The sequence below is a fragment of the Protopterus annectens genome, chromosome 17.part0, assembly GCF_019279795.1.
Source record: "Protopterus annectens isolate FY-2018-M chromosome 17.part0, PAN1.0, whole genome shotgun sequence".
Lineage (NCBI taxonomy): Eukaryota > Metazoa > Chordata > Ceratodontiformes > Protopteridae > Protopterus > Protopterus annectens.
This window is the reverse complement of record NC_056751.1, coordinates 648,497,224-648,519,835: the sequence shown is the minus strand read 5'-3', so window position 1 is coordinate 648,519,835 and position 22,612 is coordinate 648,497,224. Positions and strand designations below refer to the sequence as shown.

At 38.2% G+C, this 22,612-nt stretch overlaps 1 protein-coding gene across 1 annotated transcript in view; it reads left to right on the top strand.

Annotated features, from left to right (window-relative positions):
* PPFIBP2 (PPFIA binding protein 2) overlaps positions 1–22,612 on the top strand; it is a gene marked incomplete in the record, with an annotated part of 2,221,164 nt that overhangs the window by 1,575,513 nt on the left and 623,039 nt on the right.

The following is a 22,612-nucleotide window of genomic DNA, read 5'->3' as shown; positions in this document are numbered from 1 at the left end:
GATAGCTTTTAGTATTGCATGTTTGTATGAGATGTAGTGATTCCGATTTTAGGGTTAGGGATGTGGTCAGATTAGATGATTGTATGGTGTATGTTCTTTTGTGTGTGTGTGTAGCTGTACCTGTCTTGTTTCATGGTGCTCATAAGGTTTTTGGAAAGGGAATGTGTTGTGCTGAAGTCAAGGGCAGGATCGGATTAGCACAAGAGTAAGGTGTGACGGGGGGTAGGGTATTTCCCCAGTTGTACCAACCAAATTTGTATCCCCTCCCTTATCAAATCTGGCATTCTTCCTAAAAATTTGCTTTGTAGCTCACTAATAAGTCCGTATTGTTTAGGGATTACTCTGAATTCAATGACTTGCTATTTGCCAGTCTACCTGAGACTTGAGAGCTGTGTAGCTCCCCAGCAAACATTTAGCTAAGGTAAGGCTGCTGCCTCCTCTTCTGAAATTTACTTTTTTCCCCCATAGGTATACTGAGATATTTGCACCTATCTGACAGAAGTGTAATGACAATTTTAAAACAAACCCCTGTGGTGGCACTCTAGTATGAGCACATTCTAAGAAAGAACTCTGGTTCATTTATGAATGATGTACACTTCATTGTTATAAATGGGATTAAAAATTAGCAAGCCCATCCCCCAAGCCTATCATTACATAATACAAGTTCAGCTATTGGCTCAGAGCTGCAATAAATTCAAAAAGTAATATATGACCTTCTTTAATTATAACGGAAGGCCTAAAAGTAACCAGCAATTCTGTACTCAACTTATCTCTACAGATACTTCTCTCTTTCAACTTCTTTTTCAATTTACATCTCCTTTCTCATTCATCCCTCCTTTCCCAAAATTTGTTTGGACCAAGTCCTTTCATCAGATTCCAAAGTTAAATATACCAGTAACGCAAGTCATGACATTATCTCCATATGTCTGCTGAGAAGTGTTAAATTCCACCTAGGAAAACCTCTCCAACTCTTCAGTCTGAGTCTGTCTTTAAGTTACATCCCTGAGTTGTGGAGAACAGCTTTGCATAAAGGTGCTCTCTTTTGCCCCTTGGGAATTACAGGCCTATTAGTCTCACCAATGTTGTTTACAAGTCTATGGAATGTAGTGTAGCTATAAGCAGTGATATAGGTGACCCTGTATCCCTGTATACATAGCAGTTTAGTGTCATGAACGCAGATGTCTGCTCAGTGTGGTTAAGTTAATTGAAAGGATTACAGAGACAATAGGTAAGGGATATATAGTGTACACTATCTACTTGGACATTGCCAAAGCCTTTAATGCTATTCCACATGATGGGATTATTGAAAACCTCTCCTAACACAATATTAAACCATACTAAGATTTCTTTATAGGTCACCGGCTTTCTGACAAAACCCAGTACAGTAAAGGGCAGACGTATTTCCCTGAACAGAAAAAGGTTTCCAGGCCTATGTCCCAGGACTCCTGTTCAGTATATACTTCAATAGCATGAAAGCAGATACCGAGTGACTATGCTTAACTAAGTTTGCTAGTGATTTTGAACATTTGTCAATTGTCAAATCCCATTCTTGTACTCAAATTCTCAAACAATTAAATACTTGGTGTGTTACCTTCAATGCTGAGAAATTCAGTCTACTTTAAAGTTTAATTTGGTAAAGTCAGCTGCACTAATCCATACCATATATAACATTAACTTAAATCTGACACGGTCATCCGGGAATTTTAGTGCCCATGTTGATAACGAAATCCCTTTTGCTTACCATATTTGTTTGTTTAGAAAATCCTTCAGCTTCTCCTTTGATCTTAGAGGTTGCCACAAATAAGTTACAGTCCAACTTTTTTCCATCCTTTCCTAGTCTAAGTATTAAATATAATACACCTTTTACCTCATACCTCACTGAGCAAATACACCAACATGAACAACCTCAACTTTCCCTCGCATGAAAGACTTTGTGTGTCAGTACCCTTGCCCACTCTGATAGACTAAAACCCTGTCTCTGCCCTTGGTCTGATGTCTGAAGGGTAATCTCTTCTCTTAGCTTTCTATGCTATGATAGATCCTGCGATCTTTGAACTCCCCCACCTAAACTGCCAAGTGGGCTTGTGACCTAAACCTGTACAGCTACATCAACAACACCACATGGCATAGCAGGTACCTAACCCAATGTATTCCCTGTTTTGTGGAAAATGCTACCTTTGCATATCCTGAGTGCTTCTCTAACAGTGGCCTAGATGACTGCACATGTAATTGTAAATTTGCATCTGGGATATGTGGAGAATATCTACTTAATGGGGACCACTTTTAGTCTCCCATCAGTAATGGGTGATGAATCTGAGCGTCTCAGTGGTCTTCTTGGCCCTAAGGAAGTACCTATGAATTTACAGGTGCAGTGTTTGATATAACCTCAGTTATGTTATTATTCCTAGCTGGGCTAATCATTTTGATTGGTAAAATTCAGTAGTTTTTGAGTATCCGTTTTTAAGTATCCGTTTTTAGTGCAATAGTTTTCCCGCTGGTTGATTGGATGCTTGAACTCTTCCTTGAAAGTGTTGTTGCTTTCTATCAGCTGAACAGTTGACTAATGAGGTAGTTTTTGTCTTCTGCAGTTGTTCTAGAAGGATAACAACCAACCGTGTCAAATTCTGATCTACTGGCTATAATTTGTGCATGTAGAACTAACGCTGATATTTTTTTTTCCATTGACGTTACTTTTAAATAGCTGTATACAACTGTTGAACACCACAAAGCTTCCTGTCTGATTTGCTACAATGAAAGGAGGTGAACACTGGCATATTTGATACTGAAGATGCACCACTAAAGTTTGTTAAAGAGCAGATTAGAGTTGTATCAAGGTTGATTTATGGTCTTGGGCAACAATGCACCCATTTGTTGCACCTCTCCATTAATAAGTTGAGGATCCAAAAAAGTCTTCAGGCCAAGCAAAGAGCTGTCATACACATAGTAGATCTTTACTGTAGGAACACCTTTACTGAACTGCAACAAATGGTTATAGCAGCTCTTTTCTACAGTTCACTTAGTCAAAGTGGGTGTAGGGCTAAGCAAAGAACTGCTGTGCGTCTACATGATATCTGATTGTTAAATGGTGTTAACCACCTTTCCTAAGCTGCATCACAGAGCTAGGTGTCTCTTGCCACAGTTCTAACACACAAGCACTGACTGTTGTTGCTGCAGCTTAATTGATTGAGGATACTGCCTGAAAAAACAGACACCTCTTCTCTAGTGCTATTTGTGCCGCCCAAACAACTTGCACCCATGTGAGCCAACCTTTCACTCACACTTTGTACACTGTATTCTCAGTGCAAAGAAAAGCTTTGCCACTTTTTTCTTTAAGTTTCTATTTATCTGGGCCACCTTCACTGCAAAGTGTTTTAGCATTTTTCCACATTTTGAGGGGTGTAAATTGTGCAGGTATGAAAAACATACTGTGGAGATGGAAAACGTCCTAATATCTTCCATGTAAGAAGAACAATTCATTAACTACAAAACAAGTGGGCTGGTCACACATTTCATGTTTGGCTTACAGGTACTGGATCCTATGTTTGCAATCCCATATCCTTACCACTGACTGCAAGTCAAGTTCCTAATTCCATACATAGGTCCTCTGATGGTTTAATTTCTCCAAGTCTTTTGGTTTCTAATACCATGATAGGAATGGACCCCATTCCTAAACGAAAGTAAGATTAAAGTTCATGAAAGTCGTATTTCTTCAGTTTTATCCAAAAGTGCTCTTTGCAGCACCCACAATGTGCCCAGAATTGATTCCTGCAATTCATAAGGAGTTGCATGTATCGATAGTATTTCTAAATAAGAGTGTAAATTTATTGAAACCCATTGCTCCAAATACTGTTGGGACTGTCTGGGTATCTTTCTTCCACATTGCCCTTGTTTCTGCCAGCAAATCCTGGTATTTTATGATTTTGTGCATCTCTGTACATACAACACTGTAGTCACTGGGTGTAGCGATTTCAGTGATCAATGTTACTTCTGTCTTATTTTCATGGACTGTTATATCTGGTTTTCTCACATCTGTTTTCTGAACTGTTGGTAATGGGGGTGATCCCATGTGATATAAACTTTATCATTCTCTATAATGTTTTGTGGCTCATGTCTCTAATGCTTCTCAGTTGCTTCAATATTGTAACGTTTGGACAATCCCCAAGGCAACAGTCTTACTACATTGTTATGCCTTTCACTATACAGGCCCTCTGCCATTTGTGTATCACACCCAGCAACAAGATGTGTGACTGTTTCAACTATGTTGTACAAAACCCACATTTGTCCGTTTCTTCCACATTTTCAATAGACTATGTAAACCAACATGTAAGTAGATTACTGTCCTTGGCCACCAATATTAACTTTTCATCTTTTGGTTTAAATTCTCCTGTTTTTAATCATTCATGTGTCAGATCCTGACTGATATGAGGTTGTGCCAGGAATTGTCTGTACTTCCAAATATATATGCCTTTTCCACATTTCTTGACACTTTCACTTTATATTCTTTTTGTTTTTTTAGCACGTTCAGTTGTCTGATTTTTGTCAATTTCTGGTTTGGTTTCCATTCTCACTTACCGGTATGCTTTGGTTAAAGTAAGGAAGGAAGTTATTTTAGACTGATTCTACTCATGTTTTAAAACTTTCACTGTATTTGGATCTTGTGAGGTCACCAGATATGTATTTAATCTTATGATAGCAGATCTATACATGCAACAAATTTCAAGGAGGCCCATATCTCCTTTAGAATGGGGAATATATAATCTTTGGTATACGCTAATTTTTATAAATCATTTGATAAGCATGAAGCTTATACATTTTGGGGGGAGTCATTCATCCCAAAACTGTAAGATGGATCAGGAAGAGCATTTTGGTCTGTAGCTTTGACTTTGTTCTTAGATGTCAGGGCTGTTTTCATTAATTGTTGTCTTCTAAAATATTCCTTTCTAGTTTTTTTTTTCACATTTGCTCATGTTTTATTGTCAATCATTCATCAGTTTCCAAATATTTGTACACTCCCTCCTGCACAAGTTCCTTTATATCACATTCCTGTCCCACATCAATATTTTCCTGGTGCTGCAGCTTTCCTGCTTTAAAGGTTGCTTTTGCACATTTATCAAGACCCAATTACATTCTTATATCTGAGAAAGTTTTGACCAGTTGCAGTTGTGCTTTCAGTTCCTTATCTGATGAACTATACAATTTTTAATCATCCACAAAAAGAAGACAAATCTTTACACATCTGCATCCCATTGCATGAGTATTTAAAAACATGTGTTTGCTTTACCTTCATTTATTAGGGATAGGAGTTTTTATGTAAAATTAGTAAAAAAGTTTGGAATTGTAATATGTACTGGCTTTGCCTCGATGTTAAGGTTTGTATACTAATATAAGGCATAATAATGGTATTGAAGCATTATGTTACTTCTTGGGTGATTTTCCACTGACCCATTTTATAATAGAACTAACAGATTTTTGTTTAAAAAATAATTTCCTGTTTAATAGTGAAATTTACCATCAGCTGCAAGAACTGCAGTGGAGGCAGCTTTTGCCCTTATGCATGCAAGTATATTGTGATGGCAAAATTTGAAGCAGAATATATATAATATAATATAATATAATATATATATATATATATATATATATATATATATATATATATATATATACACACACACACACACATTTGGTTTGTAAAAATCAAGTAGTTCATTACTGCAGGTTTATAGACGTCTTAATATTCTTGTGTGATGGAACTATGGGTGACGTTCAGCCCTTTATAGATGATTTACAAGATAATGTTTTTGCCTTTAAATTTGATGGCATACAAATGGGTAAGAAAGTTACATTTCTGGATATAGACATTAATGGTCTTGAAACAACAGTCCATAGGAAATTTGGCCAGAATAATGCCTTTTTATATGGCACTAGTTGCCATCCAAGCTATTTAATTGCTGTATTGCCATACAATGAATTTTCGAGGTTAAGTAAATTATGCAGTTCTGATGATGCTTTTGTATATGAACTGTTAGAGACGGAAAATATGTTTATAGATAGGGGGTATAATAAACAAATAGTGGAAAAATCGAAGAATAAGTTAAAGAAATGCAGGTATGGAATAATAAACAGGCATAATAGTGGCTTGGAGAAAGGTAAAACAAATGGAAAAAGGAATTAAATATTAAGAAGAGGTACTAGTAATGAAGGAAAAGCACAAAGAAGGGGCAGAGAAGTTTATTATGTCACTACATTTAATGTATTGACAGAAGCTATAGTTAAGGAAGTTAACAAACCGTGGAAAATGGTAACTAATGATAAAGATTCAAAATATTTGATAAAGAATCGGATTAAAGTTTCTTATAAGAGAAATAGAAACTTGGCAGATATGGTGGGACATAATTGTTTTATGCCATCAGAAGTTACTATATATTTAAAGGGAAGTAAAATGGGAACTATAGCTTGTAAAACATGTTCAGTGTGTAAACATGTAGTGACTGCTTTTCAGAAAATTAACGGTGTTAGGTTTACACCTAGAGGTCTCTATACATGTGTTAGGAAGAAATAATGTATGCCCTTAGGTGTAGTTGCAACCTTTATTATATAGGAGAGACAGGGAGAGCATTCAAAACGGTTTTGCAAGAACACATAAGGGACATTTAAAATTTGTAATGTATTTCAGGACAACATTTTATGACTGCACAAAATGCTGAACAAGACTGCTTACAAGGATGCATTCTGAAAAAAAAATTCATTGGAAGAAGGTTTATATATTAAGGAAAGTTATTGAAAAAAGAAACTTTATTTTAAAGTATAAAACTTTGGAACCTCATGGGTTAAATAAGGAAGTTAATTGGAAATATGTAATTTAATGCATTAATTAATTGATTATTTAATAAGTGTTTGGATTTTGTGTGTGTGTGTGTATATATATATATATATATATATATATATGTGTGTATATATATAATGTGTGTGTGTGTGTGTGTGTGTATATATATATATATATATATATATATATATATATATATATATATATATATATATATATATATATATATATATATATATATATATATATATATATATATAGATATATAGATATATATATATATATATATAGATATATAGATATATAGATATATAGATATATATATATATATATATATATATATATATATATATATATATATATATATATGTATATATATATATATATATATATATATGTGGTAGCATTGTCGCCTCACAGTAAGACGCTGTCTGGTTCGATTCTCAGCTAGAGCGTTTTCTGCGTGGAGACGTGCGTGAATGGGCATACCTTCGTTGTGCGTCAGGGCTAGTAACTCGGCACGTAAAAATCAACTACCAATCATAAGTGGACTGGAGTTCCACTCTGGCGACCCCTAACCGGGAAAAGCCAAAAGACACAACAACGTGTGTGTGTGTGTGTATATATAGAAGAGAATGGATTTGTACTCGTTGAAGGCTTGGTACCAAAGCGCTAAGTTAATATTAAATTGCTGTGATTGCTGCTTTGTGTTTCGTGTCCGTGACTATTACTGTTGTATTTGGATTTTTGCCTAGCTTTTGTGGTATTTTGAAATCTTTACACTTTGTTGTTTGGGAGCCAAATTGTAAATATAACCTAATTTGTTAAGTAGACAGCTTTAATGGGTTAAGGGCAAGACAAAAAAGCAGCGGTAATGAGTCACCCTGGAATATTCCCTTTGAATTTTTATCCCAAAGATAATCATTTGTCCTTTATCATGGCTTAGCTGCAAGGTGGTTTGCCACTGTTTCTTGGTCACTGTAATATAATTGATCAATGTGGGGTGTATCTTGAATATGTGTAAGCACTCCTTTATCCATGAATGTGGGATGCTATTTAATTTTTTTGTAGTCTAACCATGCCATACTTGGATTCTTCTCCTTTCTATAATTCTTTTATGACTAACAACAAGTGATCTTTTTGTTCACGTGACTTTATTTTAATACTGTTTTCTTCTATTGCTATGATTGAGTTTTCATCTAACTGACTATAAACTCTGACATTTAATTCCAGTGTATAGTTTATACATCATTGGAAGGCAAGTTCTTGGCCTATAGTTTGTAGGATAGCATACGTGTTCACTCTTAAGGAGGAGTGCTGTTTTCCATTAATGAGATTGGTGTCTGTTTGGGATATGCATATAAGTAGTTGTTACTTGGGACTTAATCTTCATGTAAAGATGTTAATAATACTTGTACTGCATCTGGGCCTGAGATTTTCCAGTTAGGAGCGTTTCTTTATTTTGTTTCACTTTCTCTTGCCATTAATTCATCCCTTATCATATCCTGTATATTTGAACTTCTTACTCTTTCCTTTACTTCTGGCCATTCTGCATCTTTATGTTCCATGGGATCTTCGTAGTTATTTCTCCAAAATGTGGTTATTTCTTCTTTTTTAGATTTTTTTTAGATGTCGTGTGATAAGTCCAGTGTCACAATGTAAAAATATGGGTAACCCCTCAGTAACTTTTGTATATTGGCAAGAGGTCCTGATTATTGATACTAATCCAGATGATTTTGATGTCCTAGCCCTCCTGAATTGTTTACATATTCTGCTGGTTATATCCCATTTTTTGTGATACGCAAGTTATGTACCTTTTCTTCTATGGAGCGGTGAAGTACATCTGTGTTTGTATGTGTTTTATGGAGTTGAGTATTACTAACACGCAGTGGTGCATCGATTAACATTCTCATCTCACAGCAAGAGGTTCTCCTGTTGAATTCTCAGTGCCTTCTGTGCGGAGTCTGCATGTCCTCCCTGCATTTGCATGGGTTTCCCCTGGGTGCTCAGGTTTCCTCCCACATTCCAAAGACGTGTCTAGAGCATTTCTCCCCAGGCCTCCACTGAAATTGGGCTCTGTCCCAGTCATACTTTCCCGGTAAACAAATGTTAAATAACCACATGCATATATCAGTGAGGTTTCCTTGCTTTCTTCCATTTCTGATTAGTTTGGAACCAAGTTAACTTTAGTAGAACTCCAGTAATAAAATGGACAGCTGTAAGAAAAAAACTTTAATAGTCCACAAAGCAAGAGCTGTCATTCCCCTCTGGGAACTTCATTAGACCAAGTTGTAAGGGACAGGAAGAAAATCGTGGGCTCAGGTGGTGGCCCAGGGACCACGTTGACTATGGTTGGAAAGCAAACAAACAATTTCTTTTGGAAGAAAAAAAGATGGCAAGGAGTTGGTCGAGGCAAACACAGCAGAGGATATGTAAGTAACCATTGCTACCGATAATTGAAGGTACTGTGACAAATACTTTTCAAATAGTGAATTTATCAGACTGTATCATATTATTATCAGACTGTATCATATTATTAATTTAGGCAAAGGACTGATGTTTGTGCCCTCAGCAAGGGCAAACTTAATTGGGACTGTTAATGCTATGAGGGAATATGTTAGAAAGCTAAAATTAAAACGTTTATTTTCAGATAAGAATGAGCAGGTTAAAAAGAAACAAAAGTACTAATATGGTATTCAAAAGACCAAGTGTTTTTAACCCTGTATTAAGGCCTGAGCTAGAAGCATTTTTAATTACTTGTGAGAGTGATGTGAGGCATTTGTTGGATGAAAAAACTCAACCTGTTTTTTATAACCTCAATAAAGAAGAAAAAAATGCTTTAGCTGAATTAAAATAATAAGAACTTCTATATTACTAAGACTGATAAAGGAAATGCTACTGTGGTATTAGACACTTGTTATTATGTGGAGCATATGAATAAGTTAATGAATGATGAAAAGTATTATAAGAAAGTAACTTGGGATACTATCAGAAAATCTTGTGGAATTATAGGTGTGTACATTGAAAAATGGTTTCTGGATAACGTAATAGAGCAGGATTTTGTTGTTTTTTTTTTTTTTAAGTGGCAAAGCCTAAATTTGGAAGTTTTTTTTGAACTTTTTAAGGTCCATAAAGACTTGGATAGTCCCAATTTTAGGCCAATAGTGGCAAGTCAAGGGAATAAAACAGAACCTTTAGCCATTTATGTAGCTAAATTTTTACAACAATGGGTAACACAAGGAAGATCTGTTATAAAAGATTTGATTTTAAGAATTTGATTAAGGATATTAATTTTTAAAGACACTATGTAGTTGGTTACAGCAGATTTAGCCTCTCTATATACAGTAATACCCAATGTTGAAGGGCTTGAAGTGGTGAATAGGGAACTACGAAGTTCAAGTTTATTTAATAAGAAGCAAATAAGATTATTTACAGAAATTTTAGATGTGATTTTATCTTGTAATTTCTACCAGTTTAACAAGGATATGTATATACAAACAAATGGCGTGGCAATGGGGGAAGCTCTGTCCCGAAGTTATGCAAATTTATTCATGATGGGCTGGGAAAGTGAATTTATTTTTAAGTCAGCTTATGAGAATTTTATACAAATGTTTTATTGATGATTTTTTTTTTTTTTTTTATATTGGGGGGTTAGAAAGTCTTAAAGATTTTATTAAGTATTTAAATGCATCCACTACTTAATTAAGGTTAACATTTCATTATAATAAGGAGAATGTTATTTTTTTTAGATTTTAATGTTTATAAATTTCCCAGCACTTTAAAAGTTACTTTTTACTTCTTTTTTATAAATCTTAACAGCTATTTACATTATAATAGCATGCATAGTTCTAGCCTCACGAAAAATATAATAAAAGGACAATTCACAAGAATTAGTAAGATAACTGAAACAACATTTTTTTAATAAAAAATTTGAAGAAGAGGTTTTTATATAGAGAATACCCCAAAGATATAGTTGATTAATCTCTGAAAATGGCGAAAGAAATACAGGAAAAGAGAGAAGAAAGAAATATTGATAATTTTAGTAATAATCCAAAAGACTTTGGCATGTATTTTGGAGAATTTGATAGATGAGAATAAAATAAAGTTAATAATAAAAAATGGAGATTTTTATTGAAATTCCATGAAATTAAAAATGCTGTAGGGGATATCCTGCCCAACCTTTGTTTCAAAAAAAGGAAAAAATTTGAAAGAATTTTTTTTAAGAAAAATAGTATTGATTTATTAGATAAAGATCATTTTAATGTTGGCATGAATAAACATAACAGTTGTAAGTGGTGTCAATACATGAAGGTAAGTGTGAAGTTTGAGGTGGTGAATAGAAATTTTCAAATGAAGTTATACAAATCAGTGAATTGTAAATTCAAATATGTGGTTTACATGGCACTTTGTAAACTATGCCCAGCATTTTATATAGGAAGAACTACTGGAGAATTTTTTTAAGAGTATACGAGCATCTAAGAGCAATAGCTAAGGCAGATGAAAGCAATACCTTAGCAAAACATGTTAAGTTAAAGCGTGCGGAAGAAAAGAGCAAAACATTTCAGTTTATTTCAGTTTATTGACCAAGGAAATGATTATGATTATAGATTAGAGGCTGAAGATGAACTGGCAAATAAGATTAAATGCATGTATTTTTCCAGGACTGAATGACAGGCAAAATTTTAAGCTGGTTTTGAAAAGGAAAGGGTTAATGCATTGAAAAGGGATCACATGGGGGCTCATTTAGTATTTAAATGAAAATTCAAATGCTACGACTTGGTCTGATGAAGTTCCCAGAGGGGAATGAAAGCTCTTGCTTTGTGGATTATTATTTTTTTTTCTTACAGCCGTTTGGTAGCGTTGTCGCCTCACAGTAAGACACTGTCTGGTTCGATTCTCAGCTAGAGTGTCTTCTGCGAGGAGACATGCGTGAATGGGCGTACCTTCGTTGAAGGTTGTGCGTCAGGCCTGGCAAGCCGGTACGTAAAAATCAACTGCCAATCATTAGCGGACCAGAGTTCCGCTGTGGCGACCTCTAACCAGGAAAAGCCAAAAGACACAAACAATGGTGGCTGAGTTCATTTTTTTTTTTAGTTTCTTAAGGCTTTGTAGTATTGGTTTAGTAGAACTCCAAGAATTTTTGTGTGTTTTGCTGTTTTCAGCTCTTTGCAACTTGCCATTATGATATATCTTTCTGGGTATTGTAGAAATGAGCACTAGTTTTGGGTATTGTAGAAATGAGCACTAGTTTTGGCTATATGGCTTGTATGTAATTTGCAAGCAATTGACTGGGAAGATATTGAGAGTCTTGTTGCATGTTCTTGTAGGACTACCTAAATGTTCAAAAACAGTGTTACCTTCAGTATGTTTCCCTTCAGGTGCCCTTCTACCTGTACTTCTGTTACAGATTTTAAGAAGGGTATCAAAAATCAGAATGTTGTCAGTGAGCATGTTGTCAGTTCTTAGTACTTGAGAGAAATGTATCTTTAAGACTTTATAGAGGATGGTTATGTTCTGCTGTCATACTGTTATCTGTTTTTTCCTGATGAATTTTTCAAATTAAAATTATCCTTCCCCTTTTTACACTCTTACTTATGAGGTGTAGAAGTTGTACAGCTTTTACTTAAAGGTGAAATATTTAAGTCTCTTTGAAATTTCGGAAAAATTATGTACTCAAATAACTGATATGATGAATGCAAACTACACTTTTTTATACTTCTTTAGTTTCACTCATCTGGTTTGACAATAAGCTGATTTTCTACTGCATTAATTAAGTCACTTAATTTGCATTAGCCTGTATTGACTGTGCTTATATAATTGACTAGGTAAGGTGCTTTGTCTTTTATGATATAAATTTCAAAAATAAGGTAGATATTCTTTGTGTTTCACTGTTGCAGTCATCACACTTGGGTTATCTGCCTGCAGGTAGCCCTCAGTCAGGCCGAATACCAGAGACTTAGTATTTCTGCATCTGTTGTTGTTGCTTCAGGACTGATGTCAGGTCGTCAGGGGTATAAAAACAGCCAATGCCATTACCCCATTCTTTCTTTCCGAGAAGCAGAAGCAGTTCGTAGGAGTGCCGATCGGCTGCTACCTGAGTTTTTGTTTCTGAATTGAATCATCCTGAAGTCTTCTAAAGCTAAGTACCCCATTGGGGATCCTTTTTTCTTGCTCTAACCAATGTCAGAAAAAGGAAACAATTATCTTGCCTGTGGAAAGCAAATACCACACCGAGATTTCTATTATTACCACATCATCTGTTTAGGCCCAGACCACAATGTACCTCACTGTCGGTTTTGTGCTTTGTTCAACACCCGAACTATTCAACGTCAGGCCCTTATTGTCGCTAAATACTTTCGCTCTCAATCTCCATATTCCGAAATGGCTTCAGTAAGCCATCCAACTTCCAATCTTCTGAAAAAACATAAGGATAAAGACAGAGACAGGCCGCACAGGTCCAAAACTGCTGACGATGCTTCCATCAAGCTAGTTGCCAGTTCACTGGTACTCAGTGATGTGCTTTTGCAGCCCCTGATGCTCGCTTACATGGATTTGCAGGCCGCTACAGAGACCCGTTTGGAGTATGGTATGCCACGAGACTCTTCTTTGACTATGGAACCTGCGGATGTCTACCGTGGATGGGTCCGGAGCCACTGTGCAGGCACCAGCTTCTGAGAAAGTTCTTCGCATTACCGATATTCGACACAAACTGACAACTTCTTTTGCATCTTCAGTTCTTTCTAAAACTACCTAGTTTCTAAGGCCAAGAGTACGAGCTACACCTAAAGAAATGACAACCCAAACTCAAGCACCTGCTTTCTTGCCACTATCTCAAATGCTTAAAATGGCAGAAGACCTGATCATGCTGATCACGGGAAGCCAGCCTTCCCCTACTATGAGAAAAAGAGACCTATCCTCCGCAGCTTTAACTGACCAAGAGTCTGATGACTCTGAGGTTTCTGAATATGAAGACATGCCTTTTATCGGCTTATGAAGATTCAGGTGCAGAGGAATCCATTCCCTCTGCTTCCCCTCCAGAGGATTTTTCTTTTGGTGAAACCCTACATACTTGAGAGTATTTCCACTGGGAATACCAGGATTATCCTCCATCCAAAAAGGGACTCAAGGAACTTTTAGATTTGCCACAGCATAGACCCTTGGCTATCCCTCTTTTACTGGATGTTGTGGATGATGTCTTTATGGACTCCAGTCTAACTCCTGATACTTTACCCCCTGCTCCAAGGAAACCAGACTGGTACTACAGAGTCCCTGACTCTCACAAATTTCTTTTCAAAAATCCTACTGCTGACCCAGAGGTAATTTCCCAAGGGTCTAAAGGCATAAAAGCAACTACAGCTAAGAATCCCACCCATTCGGACAGGGATTCCCGAGCTTTAGACAGATGGGGTAAAAAAGTATACACTTCTGCAACTCTCACCATTAGAGCATTGAATTGCCAGTTCCACATGCTGAAATACCAGCAACATATTATGGAACTGATTAAGCAAAAACTGTCTACTTTTCCTGATTGTGCAGAAAATAAAGAATTACAGGAGCTTATGGCTTACAGGAGCTTATGCCTTCTGCAAGCCAAGTCAGCCAGCATACTTATAATGTCTGTTTGACACCCTAGAAGCATCTTGCAGGGCAGCAGTCACAGGTTCTGTCCTTAGAAGGCATGCTTGGCTTAAGGAGCAGACCTTGCTAGACCATGTCAAATCAAATTTACTGGACACTCCTTTGAACAAGAACAATCTGTTTGGCACCAAAGCAGAAGAGGTTCTAAAACAGATTGAGGAAAAAGCTATGTCTATGCAGACAGTCAAAGATTTTTTGCAAGTGCTGCATCCAAGATTCATTAGGCATTGCCCCTCAAAACATTATGCCTTTCCAGCCCCCTCAAGGCTATCTCAAGCTAGACCCAGGGGAAATGCAGCCCCCAGATTTCAGTCTCAGGGTATGCAGAGCTCTAAGCAATGGAGTACCTCCACTTCTAAAACAGGGAGTGCTAAGTCACCCCCCCTTACGGAAAGAATTCACAATGACTTCTCAACTCCACTCCTCACCTCTGCCAAATTGCTTGTGCCCCTAGGAGGAAAACTTGCCCACTATGCAAAAAACTGGACCTCCATCACCAAAGACCGATGGGTCCTTAACATTGTATCCCAGGGATACAAATTTTACTTCCACTCACTGCCAACCCCAAAAGCGTTCACAGACCTTCCTCCAAACCAGTGGGCAGAGGCACAAAACCAAGTTCAATCCCTGCTCTCCATAAGGGCAATTCATCCTGTTCCTCCAGAACAGTTAGGTCAAGGGTTTTATTCCAGACTTTTCCTGGTACCCAGAAAAGAGGGAACTCTGCACCCAATCCTAGATCTTTCCATTCTAAACACCTTCCTGGTGGTACCAACATTCAAAATGCTCACCCTACAGCAGCTTCTCCCTATGCTGTCCAAAGATTCCTGGTTAGCCACCCTAGACCTAAAAGAAGCCTATCTGCACATCCCTATCAGGAGATGCATGCAGGAAATATCTATGTTTCTGTATAGGATCTATGCATTATCAGTTCTCTGCACTTCCCTTTGGCTTATCCACTATTCCCAGAGTCATAAAATGCCTGGCTCCAGCCATTGCCTATTGCACACAGAGAAAGATTCAAATATACCCTTACTTGGACGATTGCCTGATTCAGGCAGATGGTCAGGAAAAGCTGTTGCAGCACCTGACATTTGTAAAGAACCTTCTAACCTCCCTGGGATAAACTATCAATGAAAAGAAATCAAAACTAGTCCCCAGTCAAAAGATTGTATTCCTGGGAGCAAGCTTGGACACAGCATCTCAGATGGCATTCCTTACTCCAGAAAAACAAGCCTATCTAGCAGGCTACTTCGCTCAAATGGCCACCAGAACCCAGCTATCCACAAGGAAAATCCTACAGGCTCTAGGGTTCATGGCCTCTTGCATTCTACTAATTCCATATGCCAGACTGCATATGAGGAAACTTCAGTCTTACTTAAAAAAGTCTTTGGTGCCAGCTTTCTCAGGACCTGGAAACCATCATACCTATCATACCTTGTCTAAGGACAGAGTTTCTTTGGTGGGCAGCAGCATGCAACCATAACAAGGGACTTACCTTTACACAACTCCATGCCTCCCAGACCCTAACCACAGAAGATCAGACTATGCTTGGGGGGCACATCTGGACGACAAATGCATTTAGGGCCACTGGAGCCCAAGTCAAATTCATCTGCACATCAACCAAAAAGAGATGCTAGCTGTTCAGCATGCTCTTACAGCTTTCAGATCCCTACTCTTACCAGGACTCCTGCTAATAAAAACCAACACCACCACAGTGATGTGGTACATTAACAAGCAGGGGGGAACCCACTCTGCAGGGTAACCATGACCCTGTGGAACACTGCCTTGGCCATGCATATTCATCTGCAAGCTCAATTCCTGCCAGGCAAACAAAACTCTCTGCAGACTTGAGCAGAAATCTCCTAGACCCACATGAGTGGCAATTAGACCCCAACACTTTCAGCCTCCTAACCCAGAAATGGGGGACTGCAGAGGTGAACCTTTTTGCCTCCCCCTACAATCACCAGCTCAGCAAATTCTGAACCAGGACACCTGAAAGCAGGGCCTGAAAAGTGGATGCCCTAGCCTTCCAGTGGATAAACCTCTCAATCTATGCATTTCCCCCTCTGCCTCTTCTTACAAGAGTATTACTCAAAATAAGACAGGACAGGCCAAGGGCAATCCTGATTGCCCCAGACTGGCCATGCCAGAACTGGTACCCACTACTGCACAGTCTGCCACTGGTGCCACCATGGCACCTAGCCCAGATCCCAACCCACCTCACTCCGCAGGAGGGACCGATCTTGCATCCGCAACTGCAAACCCTGAACCCTGCAGCTTGTCTTATTCCTTGAATTCTCCCCCAGTGGTCAGCCTAAGCAAGCAGGTGCTGGATGTCATTCTTGAAGCCGGAAGACCCAGTACAAGGAAATCCAATGTTGATAAGTGGAAAAGGTATTGTTCCTTGATTCAGTCTAAAGGAGCGGACACAGCACTGCCCTCCTTACCTGTAATCCTGGATTACCTAGCAGATCTACTCTACAGAGGCCAATCCTTCTCTTCCCTTATTTATTTATTTACATTTGCTTACCGGGAAATTCCGACTGGACGCAGGTCCTTTTCCAGCGGATGCCCGGGGAGAAAAGCTGCACATCATGTACATGATAGAGATACAAAGTTGCAGCAATAGTAAACAACATTACAGGTTTTGGCTTAAATACAGTAACAAGATATTGATTATCAACAGTATATACAGTAAATGTTGCAAGTTAAGATATTTTCTTGTCATTTGTAATATTAGTAACAAAGTTGTCAGACAAGATTTTAAAGTACGTAAAGATAACTAGCTAATCCTGACTGTGTGGTTAATAGTGGCGGTAGTATAGTTGGGTTAACAGTCTAGGTGGGAGGGGGGGTAAAGGTGGGGGTATTTAGTCTGGATTACAACAAGGACAAAGCTAGTGCAAATTTAAGTGGAATTTGAGTGCAGTCTTGAAAAGGCTGCTGGAAGGTAGAGTAGTTATTAAAGGGTGGAAGATTGTTCCAAAGTTTAGATATGGTACATGAAAATATGGCTTCTCCTGCTGTGTTTTTTGGGTTTGATAACAGTGAATTGATTTTTGTTGCTTGATCTTAAGGGCCTAGTGGAGTGATAAGGTTGGAGAAGGGTTTGAAGGGATGGGATGTTATGGGGGTGGTTAATAAGTTTATGCATGAAGGTGAGTTGATTAAAGTGAAGGAGTTGTGGGAGTTCTAACCAGTTTAGTTCTTTAAGGGAGATACAATAATGGCTGTGGTAGGACGTTCCAGTGGCAAATTTAGCAATTTTGTTGCAACAAGCATCCAGCTTGTGTAGGTCTGTCTGTCTAAGGTTGGTAAGTATGGGGGATGCATAGAGTAGGGTGGAGATTAGCTGGGAATTGGCTATGGAGATTCTAGCTGCCTTGGTTATTAATTGGCGGCTTCAATATAATGCACCAAGTTTTTTGGTGAACTTTTTTTATTGTGAGTGATAAGCAGGTGTCAAATTTGTTTGTTGTGTATTTTTACACCAAGTAATTTTGTGTGTTCTGATGGAGAGATGATGGTATTGTCTTTGGCGAGAATGTTGGTGGGGGAGGTGTCTTGGGTGGCTAAGGAAGATTGGAACAGGAGAAGTTTTGTCTTGTCTTACTTGGGTTGAGTAGGAGCTGAGCATTGGATAGCCAGCTTTCTACAGAAAAGAATGATTCCTGTGTGATTTGTTGTAGTTCTGGTAGAGTTGTGGCAGAGCAGATAAGAGATGAGCCATCTGCATACTGTATAAGAGATGCTTGTGTGGTGACAGTATGTAGGTTGTTTGTGAAAAGTGAGAATAGCAGAGGGCCAAGGATAGACCCTTGGGGAACTTGGAGAGTAACTGGGAAGTGAGGTGATAGGTTGTCATCCCAGATTACTGATTGCTGGCATCCATGTAGATAGCTGTGGAACCAGTTGCAGGCTGATTATGAGAAGGAGAGGTTGGGGAGAGCAGAGAGTAGTAGCTCATGAGATACCATGTCAAAGGCCTTTGAGAGATCAAGAAATACAGCAGTAGAGAAGAGGCCATTACTTTTGTGATGAAGTATAGTGTTGGTGAAGGAGAGTAGAGCAGAGGTAGTGCTGTGATATGGCCTGAAACCAGTTGGGTTTTTGAGAGGAGATTATTAGCTAGGATGTAGTTGGAGACCTGTGTGTTGATACATTTTCCAAGTGTCTTGGAGAGAAGGGAGCGGATAGCAATGGGGTGGTAATTGGAGAGTTTGGTGAAGGGGGTGTCTTTGTAGAGGGGAATGATGTGGGATATTTTCCATATCGAGGGGAATGATGTGGGATATTTTCCATATTGAGGGAACATAGCCTTCCATTATGGAACGGTTGATTAGAATTGAAATTGGGTAGGCTAGTTTATCAGCTGCAATTTTCAAGTATTCAGAGGGGAGGTTGTCAGCTGCGGGTTTGGTGGGTTTAAGTTTTGACAATAGTATTATGTTGGAGGTAGGTACTGAGGTGAAGAAGAAAAGAGGAGTTGGGATTTAGGGTTAGGAGTTGGGGGGGGCTGTTGTAGGGAAGTGTTTGTTTAGAGATGTTATAGTTTCAGTGAAGTGTTTGTTGAAGGATTCAGCAATACTGCTGGAGGAGGAGGAATGGACGGCTGAGGGACATCAACCTTCCCTGGGTGGAGGATAGTGTTAATAGTGGACTAGAATTGCTTAGGGTTGTGATTGGTAGAGTTTAGGGTGGATTTATAGTAGAGGGATTTGTCTAATTTTATATGCGTTTTGGCTTTATTGCATGGTTCAAGGAATGATTGCCTATCTGAGTTATTTTTTGTTAGTCACCAGTGCTCCCAGTGCATTAAGATCCATGCCTCTGCTATCTTGGCTCATTATAACACTGAGCCACCCCTCTTCTCTCACCCTCTCATCAATCAGTTTCTGAGAGGGGTCAACAACTTAAGGCCACCAAGGAGAGCCCTGACCCCACCTTGGGACCTTAACTTTTTACTGGAAAAGCTCACGCTTACCCCCCTTTTGAATGTGCAGCATCAGCAGAGTTAAAATTCCTCTCTTGGAAAACAGCCTTGCTTTTAGCCATCACTTCAGCTAGAAGAGTGTCTGAGCTACAAGCACTTATGGCTGTGGAACCCTTCATTATTTTTCATGTTGACAGGGTCTCCCTCCGGACTAACCCTAATTTTATGCCTAAAGTGGTGTCCAATGTGGCTCTCAACCAATCTGTCCATTTGCCAACCTTATTCTCTAATCCTCAAAATAAAGGGGAAAGGATCCTGCACTCTTTAGACATGCACAGACAGCTCAGATTTTACCTTGATAGGAAATCTGACCAGTTACTAGTCAGCTTTGCACCAGGGGCATAGGGCAAGGCCATATCAAAACAAGCCATCTCCAAATGGATAGCACACTGTATCCATTTCTGTTACAAACACCATGGGAAACCAACCCATCTGGGGATCAGAACGCATTCCACTAGGGCAACTTCAACCTCTGCAGCATTCCTCAGGGGAGTTCTACCAGGGACATTCTGGAAGCTGCTATCTGGAGTTCTGTTTACACCTTCACCAAGCATTACCACCTGCCTATCTTTTCCAAATCCAGGGAGGGTTTTGCAACAGCAGTCCTGCAGGGCATAATAGCTAGCCCCAACTCTTCTTGACTGCCTCCACCCATTCTTCAGCTTGGGGAATCAACCCAAGTGTGATGACTGCAACAGTGAAACACGAAGAACATAGTACAGTTGTGTACACTTACCATAAATGTAGATGTTCGAGTGTATTTACTGTTGCAGTCATGGTTTCCCAACCTCCAGCCCCTTTGTCTCTCTCTTTCTCCTTCTCTGTCTTTATTACTCACCCTTTACATTGCTGTTGGTATTTACTTTTTACTGGTGGTGTTTTTTTCCACTATAACTTAGCACCATATTTGGGGGACTCTTGACATTTGGAGCAAGAAAAACTGATGTAATGATATCGGCTGTCTGTTTTTATACCCCCTGACGACCTGATGTCAGTCCTGAAGTGACAGCAACTGATGCATAAATACTAAGTCTCTGGTATTCGGGCCGAATGAGGGCTACCTGCAGGCAGAAGTGTGATGACTGCAACAGTGAATACACTTGAACATCTACATTTATGGTAAGTGTACACAACTGTACTTTTTCCACTCTAGTAAAGTCTTTGCTACACTTCAGCCCAGTTCCTTTATGTAGCTGTAAGTCTTTACTTGTATCAAGCATGCATTACAGCTGTGATACTGGACACTGAGAAAGGTATGAAAAATGTGCATCTGAAATGAAGTGTGGCCACTTCGTTCAGCACCGTTCTGATACTGATATCAAGCACTTGCTAGCATTCTCCTAGCTTTATCAAGCAGTTATCACCACTCAGTCCATGTTATCAGTTAAGGAATCTCGGTTCCATTTCACTAAAAGTTAAAAAATAATGAAGTTTTATCCATATATATTGCTGTCCATCCAAATCAAACATCAGAAAGTGACATTTTAACACTCAAAGAAGTTACAAACCTTAAAATTTAAAGTAAGGTAAAAATTGCAAGTAGCTATCAGAAAACTACATTACTGATAAAATGGACCCATCCATTCAATCACAACCCCATTTTCCCATTTTTGCACTTGTGGTTGGGGTGTCACATCAACATGTCTGTTTTCCATATCTCTCAGTCTCTTTATCCATAAAATCTGGGCAAAGTCTAAAATAATGAGAAGACAAAGGACAAAAATAGAGACATATTTTAAATATTCCTCTTCTTATAAACTTAAAAAGTTAGCATGTATTTTATGAAGTTTCTGAAGCCTGAAACTCAAATGTATGTCATTATTTTGTGAGTTCAATCATCACTGATTTGGCAGAAAAACACAAATTTTATGTGGAACATACCAAAAATATGAGGCAAAAATCTGGACATTCTGTGTGAATTTGGACAGTTAAGAGGTTTGCTGTCCTCTAGAGCCAAAGTTCACACCACCAAGTGGCTAGATAGACCTCAATATAGATCTCCTAAAAATGCTTACCTATTGTTAAGCTCACTAAAAATCAAAATTAAACTAACAGTAACCATCATTATACTGCTATAGTACTAAAACACAAATAGATTGAAGAGATTCAGCCTTGTAGGCTAATAAGAATTTAACAGGCTAATGGCCCTAGAGTAATTTCATGCCCCAGTTTTCCCAATTATCAATGCCCAAGAACCTTGCCTCATAACTGCAGTAGAAACACTCATATGGGATGGCTCATTCATAAAAGTCTGCATAAAGCCATATTCAGTGGATAAACTGCATCATTTCCTAAACTAACAAAAAAAAAATAAAAAGAAAGAAAATAATATATTTGGGGGTTGTTTGCGTGTTGTATGAAATTGTTGCACAGAAGGTATATAGAGGTCTGGCAATAATTCAAAGTTTTGTTAGTCATAAACTTCACTCCATAAACCTACAAAATGCTACATTTCTTGTATCATACACTATCCAAATTGCATGTATACAAAGTAATAAATTAGCACAAGTAATTTAACAAATTGTACAGATTTATATATATATATATATATATATATATATATATATATATATATATATATATGTGTGTTATTTTTATATATATGTATATACACACAGATATATATATATATATATATATATACATACACACAAAGAATTAATTAACTTGTTAGCACTTTCATCCACAGGATGAACTAGAGCTTTTTCTAGATGGGTAGTAGCATTACTGTACAAACTTCATTAAGGGTTGTTGTCTTCGCTTTTTCACGTTAGGTCGCTGCTGCAGAGAACCGGGTCCGCCAATGATTGGCAGTAGATTTCCACAGTGCTAGTTGCCAGCTCGACCGCCTAACCTTCAACTTAAGCACGCCCATTCACGATGTCTTTGGAATGCCAATTGACCCACCCATGGGAGGTCAGACTCCACACAGAAGGCACTCTCCACACCTACTAGCTGAGAATCGAACGGGAGAACTCTCTTGCTGTGACCGCTGCACAATGCGCTGCACAAACCAAAATAAGATTACAAAATAAAATAAGGGGTAAAAGTAAAAAGTAAAGTTCAGATGATGTGTTCTTTTTGACTGCTGCTTATTTGATGAATTGTCCATTTAAATGCTGATTATTTGATGAATTTGACTGGATTTTTGGTGT